The sequence below is a fragment of the Canis lupus genome, chromosome 2, assembly GCF_011100685.1.
Source record: "Canis lupus familiaris isolate Mischka breed German Shepherd chromosome 2, alternate assembly UU_Cfam_GSD_1.0, whole genome shotgun sequence".
Classification (NCBI taxonomy): domain Eukaryota; kingdom Metazoa; phylum Chordata; class Mammalia; order Carnivora; family Canidae; genus Canis; species Canis lupus.
In genome coordinates this window covers 70,413,341-70,426,945 of record NC_049223.1, presented here as the reverse complement: position 1 = coordinate 70,426,945, position 13,605 = coordinate 70,413,341, and the positions used below count along the sequence as shown (strand labels likewise).

Here is a 13,605-nt window from a genome sequence, read left to right as displayed (position 1 = left end):
AGTTCATGTGATTCAATTGGGCCCATCCACCCACTCGAATTAGACTATTAGATTATCTCCCACCACAAGGTCCATAACCTTAATCACATCTGCAAAGCCCCCTTTGGCAGCATGGTGACGTGTTCATAGGTGCCAGGGATTATAGCACACGGACATCTTAGGGGTGGGACACAACTCCCCGCACCGTGGAGAGGGGAGAAAAAGAAAGCAACATTTATCATGCATCTGCTAAGTGCCAAGGACCACGCAAGTTGTTTAGCATCCGTCATCTTATTTTGTCCTCACACCTGTCCTGCAAGTTAGGTATTATTATTCACATTCTACAGATAAGGAAACCGAGGGTCAGAGAGACCCGTGAAGGCCGTGCGGTGAGTAAGGGGTAGAGGCAGGATTGAAGCCACCCCTGCAGACTCAAGCCTGCTCCCTGTCCCGGGAGTCCTCAGCACCATCTCGTCCAAGGCGAGGAGGAGGGGCTGGGCCAGCTGTGGAGGCTCGGTGCCCCCTCTCCGGGTGCCCCGTGAGCCTAGCACACACCTGCCCCCTGCCGGAGAAGGCTGGTGGGTGGCTCCTTCCTTCCCCAGGATGCAGGAGATGCCGGGATGCGAGCTGAGCGAGCAGGGAGCTGCTGACACAGACGCCTCACACCTGCTGGTGGATGCCCCTGGGTAGGGGGTCTCTGTTCTGCTGTCAGGTGAATCGAACAGGTCCAGCTAAACAGAGGGGCTTTGATATCAGCAGAGATTGGTGGAGCAGGGCGCAGAGCGGGGCTTTGGGAGGAAAAACATCCGCTCCACATTGTTTGTGGGTGGATTTAGACAATGAATTAAAAGTGCCAATCTGTGTCAGACACAGTAGAATTGCAATAAAAGAATTATATGCTTTTCCTCCCCGTTCTATCCCACATCCCCCTTTTCTAGGTCAGGTCTGAGCCTGCTCAACGCTACGTGAGAAGTGGCCAGGTTTTCCCCTTAGAGTAAAAGTTGTTTGCGATTTTCTGTGAAAGATGCAGATTTGGTACTTTTACAAGACAGCGTAGATTCTTTCTCCTACTCCTGTGGGTGTGCAGCTGGAACAGTGAAGGCACCTGAAACTCACTTTCTGGGGGTGCAGCTCACGATCTCCCACTGGGTTTCTTGGGTGCCTGCAGAACCTGCTCCATCTCGCATGCAGAACGGGCCCGTTGCTGCCTGGTGGGCTGGATGGAGGCTTCTTCCCCCGCTTGAGCCTCTGCACTCGATGTGCTGATAACGCGGTTTTAGCACATTTATAAACATTTGGGTATCTTCTTCGGTCATTTATTTTTCAGTTATTTTTAGAGGAAAATAAATTGTTTTTACGCTCTAATAAAATCACTGTTCTGCAGCCTCGAACGTGCCTGTGGATGTGAGCAGGGTCGGAAGAGCATCCCCCACCTGGCACCGAGAGTCAGCACTCCCCTGTTTCGGTCCTGGATGAACTGGTATTTTGCTGTGCAGCCTTGGGAAAGTCACTTCCCCTCTCTGGGCCTCAGAAACTCCCCCATCGTCCCAGATACTTATAGTCTGAATGTTCCAGGGGTGTGAGGTTCCAGGCAAATGTGAGCTAGAAGACTTTATGAAACTAGTGGGTACCTGCTACATGCCAAGCATAGAGCTGTATGCCAGGGAAGCAGATCTGTACCTTGACCTCAAAGAACACACCTTCTGGAGTGAGGAAATTCACTTGGCAAATGTGCAAAGTCACTGTACCACACAGAATGGAAGCTCCACGTGGGCAGGGAATTCTGTCATTTTCTTCACTGTCTCCTCTGCCTGCGATGCTGATCTGAGCTCTGGCACCCCTTTTGGGGATGGGGACACATCGGGCTGAGCACTGCCTTCCCTTCAGGTGCCACTGTCACTCTTAGGCACACCCTGCTTTGCTCCCATCCCAGGGGGCAGCTGAGACTGTGCCTGTTGAAGCCTTGTGGATCCAAAAAAAAATTTTTTTAAATTTATTTACTTGAGAGAGAGAGAGAGAGAGCATGAGCAGGGGCAGAGGGAGAAGCAGGCTCCCCACTGAGCAGGGAGCCAATGCAGGACTCGATCCTAGGACCCTGGGATCAGGGCCCTGAGATCATGACCTGAGCCAAAGGCAGATGCTTAACTGTCTGAGCCACCAAGGTGTCCGTTTGTGAGTGCCTTTAATCCCGTAATCAATGTGCCAGGTGGGCAGGGACAGAACTAGTTGTGTATGCCGCTCACAGTGCCCTGAAAGACCCGGCCTGGCCCAATCAATCAATACAACTGCAACAATATGACTCCCGCCTCAAATCGATAATGCTTACACAGTTAGGTGGGAGGGCTGTGGTTTACTGCCTTCCCCTGCACTGCGTCCTTTCTGGAATAACCAACCATCTCTCTTGCCGAAGAATGCCTCACCCCTTATTGGCCCCTCAGGCCCTGGGGGGCTGGCAGGTTCAGGCGCTCGGCACCTGGAACCAGTCCTGGGTGAGACGCTTCTCCTGTCAATTTTCCCGTGCAGCCCAGGGAGAGGGGGTTTCGGGGGGTTGAGCTACTTATCCAAGAATGCACAGCCAGGAAACAGCAGAGCCTCAGTGTGAGCCTGGGACCAACCCATTAAAAATAGTAGCAGCAATACCTGTAAACATGGAGAACAAAGTGCTGGTTGCAGAGGGGAGGGGAGTGGGGAGATGGGCACAGTGGGTGAAGGGGAGTGGGAGATAGAGACCTCCACTTACGGAAGGGGTAAGTCACGGGGATGGAAGACACAGAGCGAGGAAGACGGTCAGTGACTTGTAATAGTGATGAATGGGGACAGATGGCTGGCTACAGTTGGGAGCACAGCATAGTGTCTCCTGCCCAATCACCATGTGGTACACCTGGAACTAATGTAACGTTGTGGGTCAGCTACACTAAAAAAAATTAATTGAAAAAAATAACAAACATTTACGGAGCTCTTCCAGTGACTGGGAGGTGGGCTTGGGGAGGAGGGGCTCTGCGCAGGTTCCTGGGGAACTTGTAGGCGCTGACCATGGGGCAAGAAGAGAGGGACTCTGCGGGTGCACAGCAGGGGGGAGGGCAGGGAGGGAGGCAAGGGGCTCCAGGTGGCTGGGGGTGAAGGGCCGGCTCGGAGAGGCAGCGGGGCCCGATCCTGCCAGCCCAGGGAGCTTGGCAGTCAGAGGAGCTATGGAGGACTTTAGAAAGTTCTTCCATGAGGTAGACTGAATCCTGGCCCCATCGGCCTCTTTGGATGTAGCTCTTCCCCTGGGGCCCATGAAACATATTTTTGCGTCACCCCTGTGACCTCTAAAGAGAGACAGCTAGCTGCTGATGGCCTTGGCTCCCACCCACTGGATCTCTGTGCTTAAAGTTCCCCATAGAACATGGCACAGCATCGCTCCCCTACCCTCTTCGTGCCTGGTAGGCACCCTCCTGCTCATCAATCAAAATGGGTTCAAATTTGCTCTCTGCAGTTTTACAAAGCTGGCATTTGTGCACTCCTGCTGGGAGCCGGACCCACTTCTAGAGCCTTGCATTCGCCCTCTCTTCCACCTTCAGACACGTCCACCATCTGTGATGACCCGATGGCGTCCCCACTTCACAGGTGAGTGAGGTGCAGAGGGTCTGCCCCGAGAGACATGGGAAGACAGTGGTGGAGCTGGGCCTTGAACCCTGGCCTGGTCCATGCTCCTGTATCTGTGCTCGAACAGGTGCCTCCTTTGCCTGTCGTGTTATTCTCTGTGCTTTTTCCCATGTTAAACCTTCGCAATATGTAAACAAGAAAACAAAATAACTTTAATTAGACCATCACATCTGCGGTCCTGGCCTCCCTGAGCCCAGGGGACTGCATCTGACTCCCACTCATGGAGTCCTCACCTGTGCTGGTCCTCCAAGAAGCCCTTTACCACCAACTCCTTTAATCCTCCTAGAAACCCCTGAGATGGGATTGGTCACCTCCATCTCCCAGCTGAGGGCAACGTGGCTCAGAGAGGCAAAGGGACTTGTCTAAAGTCACACAGCCTGCCAGTGCCAGGCCGAGACGACCACTTCCGGAGCCCTTGCTCTGAACTCCTGGGCAGAGTTCTCTGAGCCTGACTGTCATGAAGAAGAGATGGAGTGGGGAGAACAGATTTGTGTTGGGTTTTGGTGACCAGAAACGGGGGTTCAGAGCTCTGCATCACCTTCAGGCTGCTTCACCCTTCAGGCAGAGCGTCTGAGCCCCTGTGCTAGGTGTGGCCCATGTGACCGTTCTTGCCTAGATTATGGCTTCTATGGTTTGATTTTCTTTATTTCTTTTTTTTTTTGAAGATTTTATTTATTTATTTATTAATGAGAGACACACAGAGAGAGGCAGAGACACAGGCGGAGAGAGAAGCAGGCTCCATGCAGGGAGCCTGATGCAGGACTCGATCCCGGGACTCCAGGATCAAGCCTCGAGGCGAAGGCAGATGCTCAACTGCTGAGCCACCCAGGCATCTCCATGGTTTGATTTTCCAGGCCCGTGTGATTTGTGTCACTTAGCGCTGTCTTCCCCAGGACTCTGATGGTCACTTACGTGCTCCTGCCCCTTCTTCTCAATGGCTAGATCAGGGCCTCCAGCCCCTGCTGTCCTATCCCTGGCCCTTTTGGAGCTGGATCAAAGGGCAAGCTCGTGCACTGTGCTTAGTTCAATAGCCAGTCGTGAGGGACACCTGGTTTGAGGCCTTGTCCATGCTGAGCTCTTCAGTAAGGTTCTGCTCTGTAACAAACAGCCCCAAGTCACAGTGCCTTGAATGCCACCCCCTCCAATTTATTGTTTTTAATCCTACATGTCTGCCGTGGGTTGGGTGGGGGTGGCTGTGCTCGTCACCTGTGCTCAAGCACAGCCACCCACAGACCCAGGGTGACAAAGTAGCTATTATGCCAGAGGTGAAGACAGCTCTGGTGGGGTTAATACCAGAAACTAAATGCTCAGCAAGGAAGTGATGCACATTACTTCTGCTCATACAACTCAATGACCAGAACTCATCACATGGTCCCACTGAACCACAGGGCACAGAAAGTTCAGTCCTACCACAGGCCCATAAGGGGGACATGTGAAAATGTTTGGCAAAATTACCAGGCGCCAAGGGGGGGGGGTGAATGGTAATGACACTGCCCTCATCTTCTTCATGCCCCCTCCCACCCTGGCTGTGCCCAGGGGGCTAGGGTTTCAGCAAAGTGACCATGTTGATTTTCTTCCCACTCAGCCCTGGTGGGCTCGAAGATAGAACTATCCCAAGAGACTGAGAGTCAGGAGCTAAATGATCTGATGGTGATCGCAGAGCTCAGAAGTCACTGGGCTGGGATAGGAACCCAGGTTCATCTGGCTCAAAGCCCAGTCCTCTTCTCCTAGAACCATGGTGCCCCTGAAAAGGATCAGCAAATACGGCCAAGCTGTAGGGTGGCCAGGGTGAGGTGCCAAGGCAGGGACAGTCAGTGCTCTAGGCCAATGTTAGCCCCAGAATTGGGGAGGGTTTCAGGAGGGGCCCCGTCCTGACCTGACAGGTGGATGGACTCCTAGAGGCTGGAGAGAGGGACGGGCCAGCAGGAGCTCCACAGCTGTGAGAAGGCCCAGGGGATGGAGAAGCTGAGGCAAGTTGGCCTGGCGGAGTGGATGTGGGAGGAAGAGGAGGAGAAGGATGAGGAGGAGAAGCTCACGTGGTGGGCTGGGTCCAGACACACGGATTTTGGCATCGGACAGATTTGGGCTTGCAACCCAGACCTGCCATTTCATAGCAGATCTTGAATTTGGTTAGCCCTTCCTCATGTGTTTAAAGAAAACCACAGCTCCTCAGGTGGCTATGAGGTTAGTTAAGGAAATGCAAGGCGCAGTGTGTGATGTTGGGGATGTGTAGTCAAGACCTCAGCAAAGGCCTCAGATAGGGAGTGGCTCCTTTGTGCAGGCCACCTGCCAACCACTTGGCATGAACTCAGTCACTGAATCCTCGGAACAACTGGTGAGGTACCTATGGATGGTAACAACGGATGACATACCCATTTTACAGGTGAGGAACGTGGAGGCCCGAGAGGTTGATGCCCACAGACTAGTAGCTCAGTCCTTTCCTACCACATGTGGCCCTTTGCTTTTCCTTATGAACCTTAGGGCTTGACAACCAAGCTCTAGGTTAACGGAGCACGAACAGACCCTGACACCCCCACCACCTCCTCCCCACCCCTCCGATCTCCCAAATCCCCAGCCTGCCTTTTAAAAGCTCCATTTCCCCAGAGGGGGGACCACTTCATTACAGAAAGGCAGGAGGACGTGGAGGCCAAGGAAACTCTCGGCTTGAGCATCACTTTGGAAATCGATGCGCCGTGATTGCGAACCCAGCCTCTGTGGGCATCTGCCTAATTGTAGCTGGATCTTTGCGGGCTTCTCACCAGGCTCATCCACCCCCGTGCACCGGCAGAGCCGTTCCGAGAGCATCATTGATCTCTTGACTAAAGCGTCCTCAGGAAATACAGATCTGCTGTTACCCGGAGAGCCGTCTGCCATGGAGGCACAAAGACACGCTGCCAGGAGGACAGGAGCCATCATTTCCTTGAAAGGCCACCCTCTGGCACTGTATCCCCCCCACCTCTTCCTGGCTTTGATCTGGGCCTCACAGCTTAAACCTAGTAACTCTAGGCCTATATCGTCAGGCCTGTGTCACAGAGCAGCAGGGGGAAAGCCATCAATAGGGTGTTAAAGGTGTCTCCGGTTGTGTGCAAGTTGGCTGGTAGGAGGGCCCTTGGCAGCTGGCACTGAGTTAGCACCTATTTATCTGCATGGGGGGAGTTGGTGGGAGGCTGATTCGATGCTCTTGTCTTGGGGCTGTCCCCCAGCTAAAAGGCTAAGGCAGTGGCAGAGGTGGAGGGTTCCGAGAGGATCGGCAGGCCCTGGAAAAACAACAACAACAACATTGTCCTTGAGGGCAGAAGTGGACAGAATAAGTAAAGGGTGTCTCTACAACTTGGTGCCCACTCACTGGGGAGTTCCAGAAAGGGAGACAGGAAGAAGAGCACCTGCCACGTCGCTGGCAGGACGGGGTCATCTGATCTGGGGAAGATCCCGTGGGTCCAACTGCCGCATTGGGTTGGCGGGGCCTTGGGAGCCCAGGGAGGGAAAGGCAGCCTGTTCCTGGTCAGCCCAGAAGTTGGTGGAGGAAAGAGAGAGGTTGATGTCCTGGTTAGATGGTTGGCTCCTGAAGGGGCGATGTCTCTGTGCACAGAGCACCGGGGAGAGAACATGGTTTCCTTCAGCCACCCCGAGAGTGCCCAGAAGTATAGATCAAGAGTCAGTAAACCACAGCCCGTGGGCCACATCCGGCCCTACAGTCTGTTTTTTGTAAATAAAGTTTTATTAGAACGCAGCCATACCCATTTGTTTCTGGGCTGCCTGAGGCTGCTTTCACACTGCTCTGCACAGCCGAGGAGTCACTAGAGATTGTAGGAAGGCCAAAGTATTTACTGTCTGGCCCTTGATAGAAAAAAAAAATCTGTGGATCCATTGTGTGGACGCTTGCTGGAGAGTATCTTATACAGAAATTATGTAGAGGTTTTATGCACATTTTAGTATTAGGACTAAACGTAAATACCTATTTCAAATGGATTCCACAGATCTGAAAACTGACAGCAGCAAAGCTTTCCCAGTGGTGGTGGGGAGAGGAAGAGCCTGCCCACGCCTGCCCCTGCTCTGCCCCCAAGAAGGGCTGCCAGATTAGAATACAGGACATCTGCTTACATTTGGATTCCACATACACAATGACTTAAAAAAAAAAAAAAGAATAAGTATATCCCAAATTTGAGTGAATCACACTTATACATATATTTCTGACTTTTACTTCTATTTGCTAAATCTGGCAACCCAGCCCTTGAGCCACTTCAGAGGAAGCACGTCAGAAAAAAAAGCTTTGGTCTCTGGAAGAGATTTCAAATTCCTTAGCCTGGCATTTCAGATCTGTCTTTGGCCAAAGTCTGCAGCGCATCGCCCGCTCCGAGCTCTCCGTGCACCAAGCTCTCCGTGCGCTTCCATCCTTCAGCCTCCAGCTCTACAGAGCTCCTTCCAGCGTCCTCACCTACCTGGTGTCCTCGCACCTGGGTGCTCCTGCCTACACTAGCTCCCCCTACCTGTCATCTCTGTCACCCTCTGTCACCTTGCCCCTTGCTCAGCTTTGCCTCTTGACCCGGGTGGCAGAAGCACCTCTCACTAGGTGTCAGGTGACAGAGTCACCCCGTGCAGGTAAGCTGAACCCGGGGAACAACAGATGCAGATCTCTGGCCTAGGCTCCTCATGAAGTGTGGCTCATGGACAGGAGTGTTGGCAAAGTCATCCTGGGGCCAAGGCTTGAAGGGCTTCTTCATCCTTTCCAGGGCACTCCTCCCTGGTCCTTTCCAGAAGATCAGAGCCTTTCACTGGCAACCTGCCTCCGACCAAATGAATGTAGGAAGCAGACTTCTGGAAGGCGGGCCTTGGCGAGGGCTCTGGTGGACGTGTGACTCCCCCCACCCAGTGTGGGGGGCTCCAGGTGCCTCTGGGGAGCAGGAAGGGGAGCAGGAGGGCAGGGGCCTTGGAAGACCAAGGGTGGTAGGGGGAGGCTGCCTAATGGGTCTGCTTACTTCCATTTGCCCAGGGTTACTTTTAAATGGAATAAAATGATCCACTCACTAATCCCTTTTATTTCCATTCAGTGCTTCTAGAAAAGGCTTACTTGACACTTTAGGAGGAGGGGAAAAAAGATAAGCGAGAGACAGAATTTTCAGTAGAAATCTCAGGATGGAGGACTCACAGTGAATGCAGCATTTGGTGCTTCTTTGTGTCTCTGTAAATGAGATCAGGTGAGGGGAGAAGGTAGGCCCCAAGCCTCGCCCTCTGGCAGCAAGTATGCCAGCGTCTCCTCTGCATGGCCCTGTTTGGGGGAAGGCTCTGGCCGCCTGGCACATGTCTCCACCCTCCCACCCCCCATGATGGGCAAGGTTTGTACCTCCCGCTCCTCATGGGCAACTTCAAAGTCCATGTAAAGAAGTAGTCCAGACAGGGCCACTAGTTTTGTTTTGTTTTGTTTATATTTTTTAAGAGAGTGAGAGAGAGCGTGTGCAAGTGGGAGTGGGCGGTTGGGGCAGAGGGGGAGAGGAAGAGAGAATCCCAAGCAGACTCCACGCTGAGTTCAGAGCCTGATGCGGGGCTCGATCTCAGGACCCCGAGATCACGTCCCGAGCCAAAATCAAGAGTCAGATGCTTAACCAGCTGAGTCCCCCCAGGCGCCCCCAGAGATGGCCATTCATTTGAAATATGCGTTGTTCCCTGGACCATGGCCATCTCCTTAAGAGACGTATCCAGGGGTGGCTTTGTCAAACCAGATGCTTTTGATGACATTGCCAGACTGCCTCTGCTCAAGCCTTGGCTTCACCATCTAGTCTGCTTGTGACCGTGCAAAATGCTTCCCTGTGTGTGTGCCTCAGTTTCTTTATCTGGAAGATGAGATAATAACAGTACCCACCCCCTCTAAGGTTGTCATGAAGAATTCAAGTTTTCACTAAACTGTCCAACACATAGAGAACACTCCAGAAACTTTAGCCACTACCATTATTATTATTCTCAGAGCACCCCCCAAAAAGCGGTGCCAGTTTCTGTGACTGGCAGCACTTCTTGAAGGGTCTCGGTGCAAACAGGATAGAGGGAGCTGGTTTCCTGTCCTGGGTCTTGTTCTGACACGCATGTGATCTTGCTGTGTCCTGGTCTCTCTTTCTGAGTGTCAGGTTTTCATCTGTTCAATTAGCCCGTGGTCTTAGGTGATCACCAAAATCCCTTCCAAGTGATGAACTGAGGAATAGAAATGGCCAGAAAGCAAGGCACTCCTTTCAATAGGACAGACATGCCTTTTGAGATCTTTCAAATGACTCAAGAAAACCTGTTGGTGAAGTAGAGATAAACCTCACTCCTGGCTGACGAAATGTTCTGAGCCATGTGGGGCTACCTGGTTTCCTACACGTCATAGACATTGATTGGAAGGCGCCACGGGCAAGGTTCAGGAAATGGAAATCACGCAAGCCTTCATCCATGGGCTTGCAGAACGCATGGTTATGGGATCCCAGGTGCACACCAATCACCGGTTCTGGGCACAGAGAATTTGACTTTGAGAAAGATAGACAAGGGCTCCTCCGCACAGAAGTTTACATTCTGGAGTAGGAGGCAGGCCAACAAGTATGATAATAAGTAGACTGATTTCAGGCCATGATGACGGCTATGAAGGTAAAACTGTGCTGGACCGGGCCAGAGGCTGTGGCAAAGGAGGAGGGAAAGGTGTCATAGCATGACAAGGGAGGGCTTCCTGGAGGAGATGATATTTGAACTTGGGCCTGAACGATTGCTAATTTTAATAGGGGAAACACTGTCACTTCCAGTCCTGCTTTTATTATTAATTGATTTAGCAATAGCCAATGCAAATGTGCCCAGAATTATGACCAGTTTGTGTTAGGGAGATGCTATTGTACTTCCAGAGACAGGTCTAAATTTCTCCATAAAAATGCAAAGGTGAATTCCAGGCTCAGAACTCCTTTCTTGAATTTGGGGTGTATCTGACAGCATTCTGATATTAGCAAAATTGTAAGTTCAGCTGAATTTCTTTTATACACATGGTAATAACTTCTCCGGTCCCGGCCCCCTGCCCTGTGCTGCCTGGTTTCCCGGGGCCCTTCTGGCTGCCCAGGGACCCCGAGGTTGGCCCAGTGGTTCCCAAGGCAGGTCCTCTCCACACTCATGGAGTTACAGGTCGGGGAGCCCAGGCCCCCATTTCACAAATAAAGAAGCTGAGGTCAGTGAGGGAAAGTGACTTCTCCACCACAGCTCTTAGGGGTAGAATCTGGCACAAGGATATCTCCGCAGGCCCCTTAAACCACAGCCCACGCAGAGCAGCTGCCCTTCCCAGACCAGTTCTGCGATGATAACTTCGATGAATTCATCAACCGATTCATTCAAAGGACAATCACTGGGCAGCCCCGGTGGCACAGTGGTTTGGCGCCGCCTGCAGCCCAGGGCGCGATCCTGGAGACCCTGGATCGAGTCCCATGTCCGACTCCCTGCATGGAGCCTGCTTCTCCCTCTGCCTGTGTCTCTGCCTCTCTCTGTCTGTGTCTCTATGAATAAATAAAGTCTTAAAAAAAAAAAAACAATCACTGATGGCTCCTTGTGCCAGGTGATGTTCGAGGCCTTAGGGAAATGGGGGAGCATAAGGTTCTCAGGGAGGGCTGGCAGTGTGAACAGAGGCAAACCAACGGGGAAAAGCCCCATTTGCATCATCCTCATCCTCATGGTCATCTCTGTTTTACAGGCTGCTGCGGGAATGAACACCGCGTGGCTGGGGGCAGGACTGGAGGTTTAGCAGCGCAGGTGACACCTGAAACGTAAAGAAGCGACTGCGTTTGCTGCACCCAGAGGTAGGTAATCATCTGAAGCCTGAAGTGTAGGAGGGGCGTGGCTGGAAGGGCCAGAGAGGGAGCCTGGGGCCAGACCCGGAGGGCGTTCAAACACCTGGCCAAATGCCCAGCAGCACGATGGCTCACACCACCCTTCTGCTACCTGCCCTTCCCTCCCTCCTTTCTGGCTTGCCCTTCCCCCACTGTCTGTGTTTCCGGTCTGGTTGCCAATCAACCTTCCCTGTCCCCACTTAGGAGTGAGCATGGGACCCAGAAATGACCATTCCCAGAGCCTCACCCAGGTGGCTGCTGTGACTGCTGCAGGTGTAGGCACACGGTGCAAGCGGGGCCAATCAGAGCCCTGCTCTGGGGTTTTATGATTGGAGGCCCGGGGAGGGAAAGGCTCTGTTTCCCTGGGCTGCTGAAAACCTGGGGCCATTTTTGGCTCTGACCACCTGTCTGTCTGGTCATTTGGGAGAAAAGATGAGCTGGGCTTCTGACCTTGTGTTATGTCCATGGAAATGGGTTTCCTCCCCATGCTTGTAATTGCTAACCGCCTGGTTACATCCTTACCTGAAGCAGGTGCCGCCCTGCACCGGCCCTCCCCTGGCACGGCCAGGCTTTCCCCACCCCGGCCCTCTTGCCTTTCCCGACTCATCCTGAAGGATAAGTTTTCCTCACCTCCACAGGAGTGCTCCGAAGCTCCGCTTTGCTGGAGGGACTGGGACGCCTCACTGCTCGTCACAGTTCTCAGGAAGCCGGGGCTCTCTCAATTATTTATTAGGCAGACTTTTTCCATCAAAGGGCCTGAAATTCTGAAAACTTTTCCCTGCCACGCATAGTTGCCTGCTGGGAGAGTCGCAGGGTCCTACCAAATTAGTGAGCCCAGGAGAGACCTGAGCGTGTGCTGCTCCCAACGGGATCAAGCCTGGCTGGGTTGTTCTAAAACAGGAGGGGAAGGCTGACCTGGTTCGGGGCTGGTTATTTGGGGCCGGCTTTCCGGGGCTGCTCCCCAGGGTGCTCGCTGGGTGAGGGCTCAGGGCAGGACCAGCAGGAGGTCGGGGAGCTGCTATCCGGTGGGTGGGCAGAGCTGAGTGAGACGCTGTTCAGAGGAGGGTGGATATTTCTGCCCTTGGCTGTGTCCATGAGGGTGAAGACCCTGTGAGAGGGGCCGTTGGTTACTGAGGTCCGACTCTCCCCCACCAGCCCCGGTCTGTGTCACCCCAGGATTTCCTGACACTCAAATCTATTTGAGTACATGCCTATTAGTTTTGCACTCAACTAAAGTCAACAGCCTTTACAGGTCTGGCTCATGGAGCTTTCCAGCTGGAGGGGGCGTCAGAAGTCATGAGCGTGCAGCTTCAGAGGTGTAGCTTGCTTTCAGCTTCGACATTTCTGGAGTCCCTCGCCTTAGAATATAGCAGCCCAGCTCTTTAGCACAGATTTGAGGTCTGTCACTTCCAGCCCCACTTCTGGCTACAATAAACATTTCCCCAACATGTTGTAAACCTGCACTGCTCTGGTCCTTTGCACCCGCCCCGAGCTCTCTTCCTCTCTCCCACCTGCTGTGATTCTAAGCATCTGCCAAGCATAGACCAGGTGTCTCCTCCTCCCTGGAGCCCTTCCCTGCCCTCCCCAGGCAGAACTCACTTCTCGGCCCTCCATCTCCTTATTGGGACCTCAGTTTGAAGGTTTGCCTCTTGGAAAGACCTTCACCGACGTGCCCACCCCATGCACGCTGCCGGCCCCACCCAGAGCCAGGTTCCACCGTCACCCTGTGGCGCCTTCCTCCCAGCGCCCTCCCGCCTGGCACACTCCCGTCCTGTGTCGTCCCCCTGTCCTTCCTGCCTCCCTGCTCCAGACACAGGCCCGTCGCTGGTCACCGCTGCACCCCAGCACCCCGGCAGCCCCCGTGGGCCCGCGCCTAGCAGACCCTCAGGAAGCCTGGTGGCAGGAGCGGCCGAGCGGGCCCTCCTCCGGCGTCACGCGTTTTCTCCCGGGGACGGGCCCCTGTCCCCAGCAGCAGCAGCGGGAGCCCCGGCGCCTCCGTCCACCCTCCCCCACGGCAGAGGCGGCTGGGAGCCCCCAGGCCTGCGCAGCGGCCCCCCCACCCCCCTCCGGCCTCCTAATAGCAGCCGCGTTTTGAGAGTTTGGAGAAGGAGCCTTAAGCCCCGCCGAGTGGGTAAATCACGTGGATAAATGGCCAAGC

General features: G+C 53.7%; 2 long non-coding RNA genes across 2 annotated transcripts; both read left to right on the top strand.

Moving 5' to 3' along the window:
• Window positions 1–421: 421 nt before the first annotated feature.
• LOC111094700 lies at window positions 422–3,583 on the top strand. Its single transcript, XR_005355080.1, has 3 exons — window positions 422–691; window positions 1,364–1,459; window positions 3,455–3,583. It is a non-coding gene; the product is annotated as an uncharacterized LOC111094700 (long non-coding RNA).
• Window positions 3,584–6,265: 2,682 nt separating this feature from the next.
• On the top strand, window positions 6,266–12,881 carry LOC111094699. The gene is made up of 5 exons (XR_005355079.1): window positions 6,266–6,567; window positions 7,940–8,223; window positions 8,355–8,509; window positions 11,312–11,417; window positions 12,700–12,881. It is a non-coding gene; the product is annotated as an uncharacterized LOC111094699 (long non-coding RNA).
• Window positions 12,882–13,605: the final 724 nt, after the last annotated feature.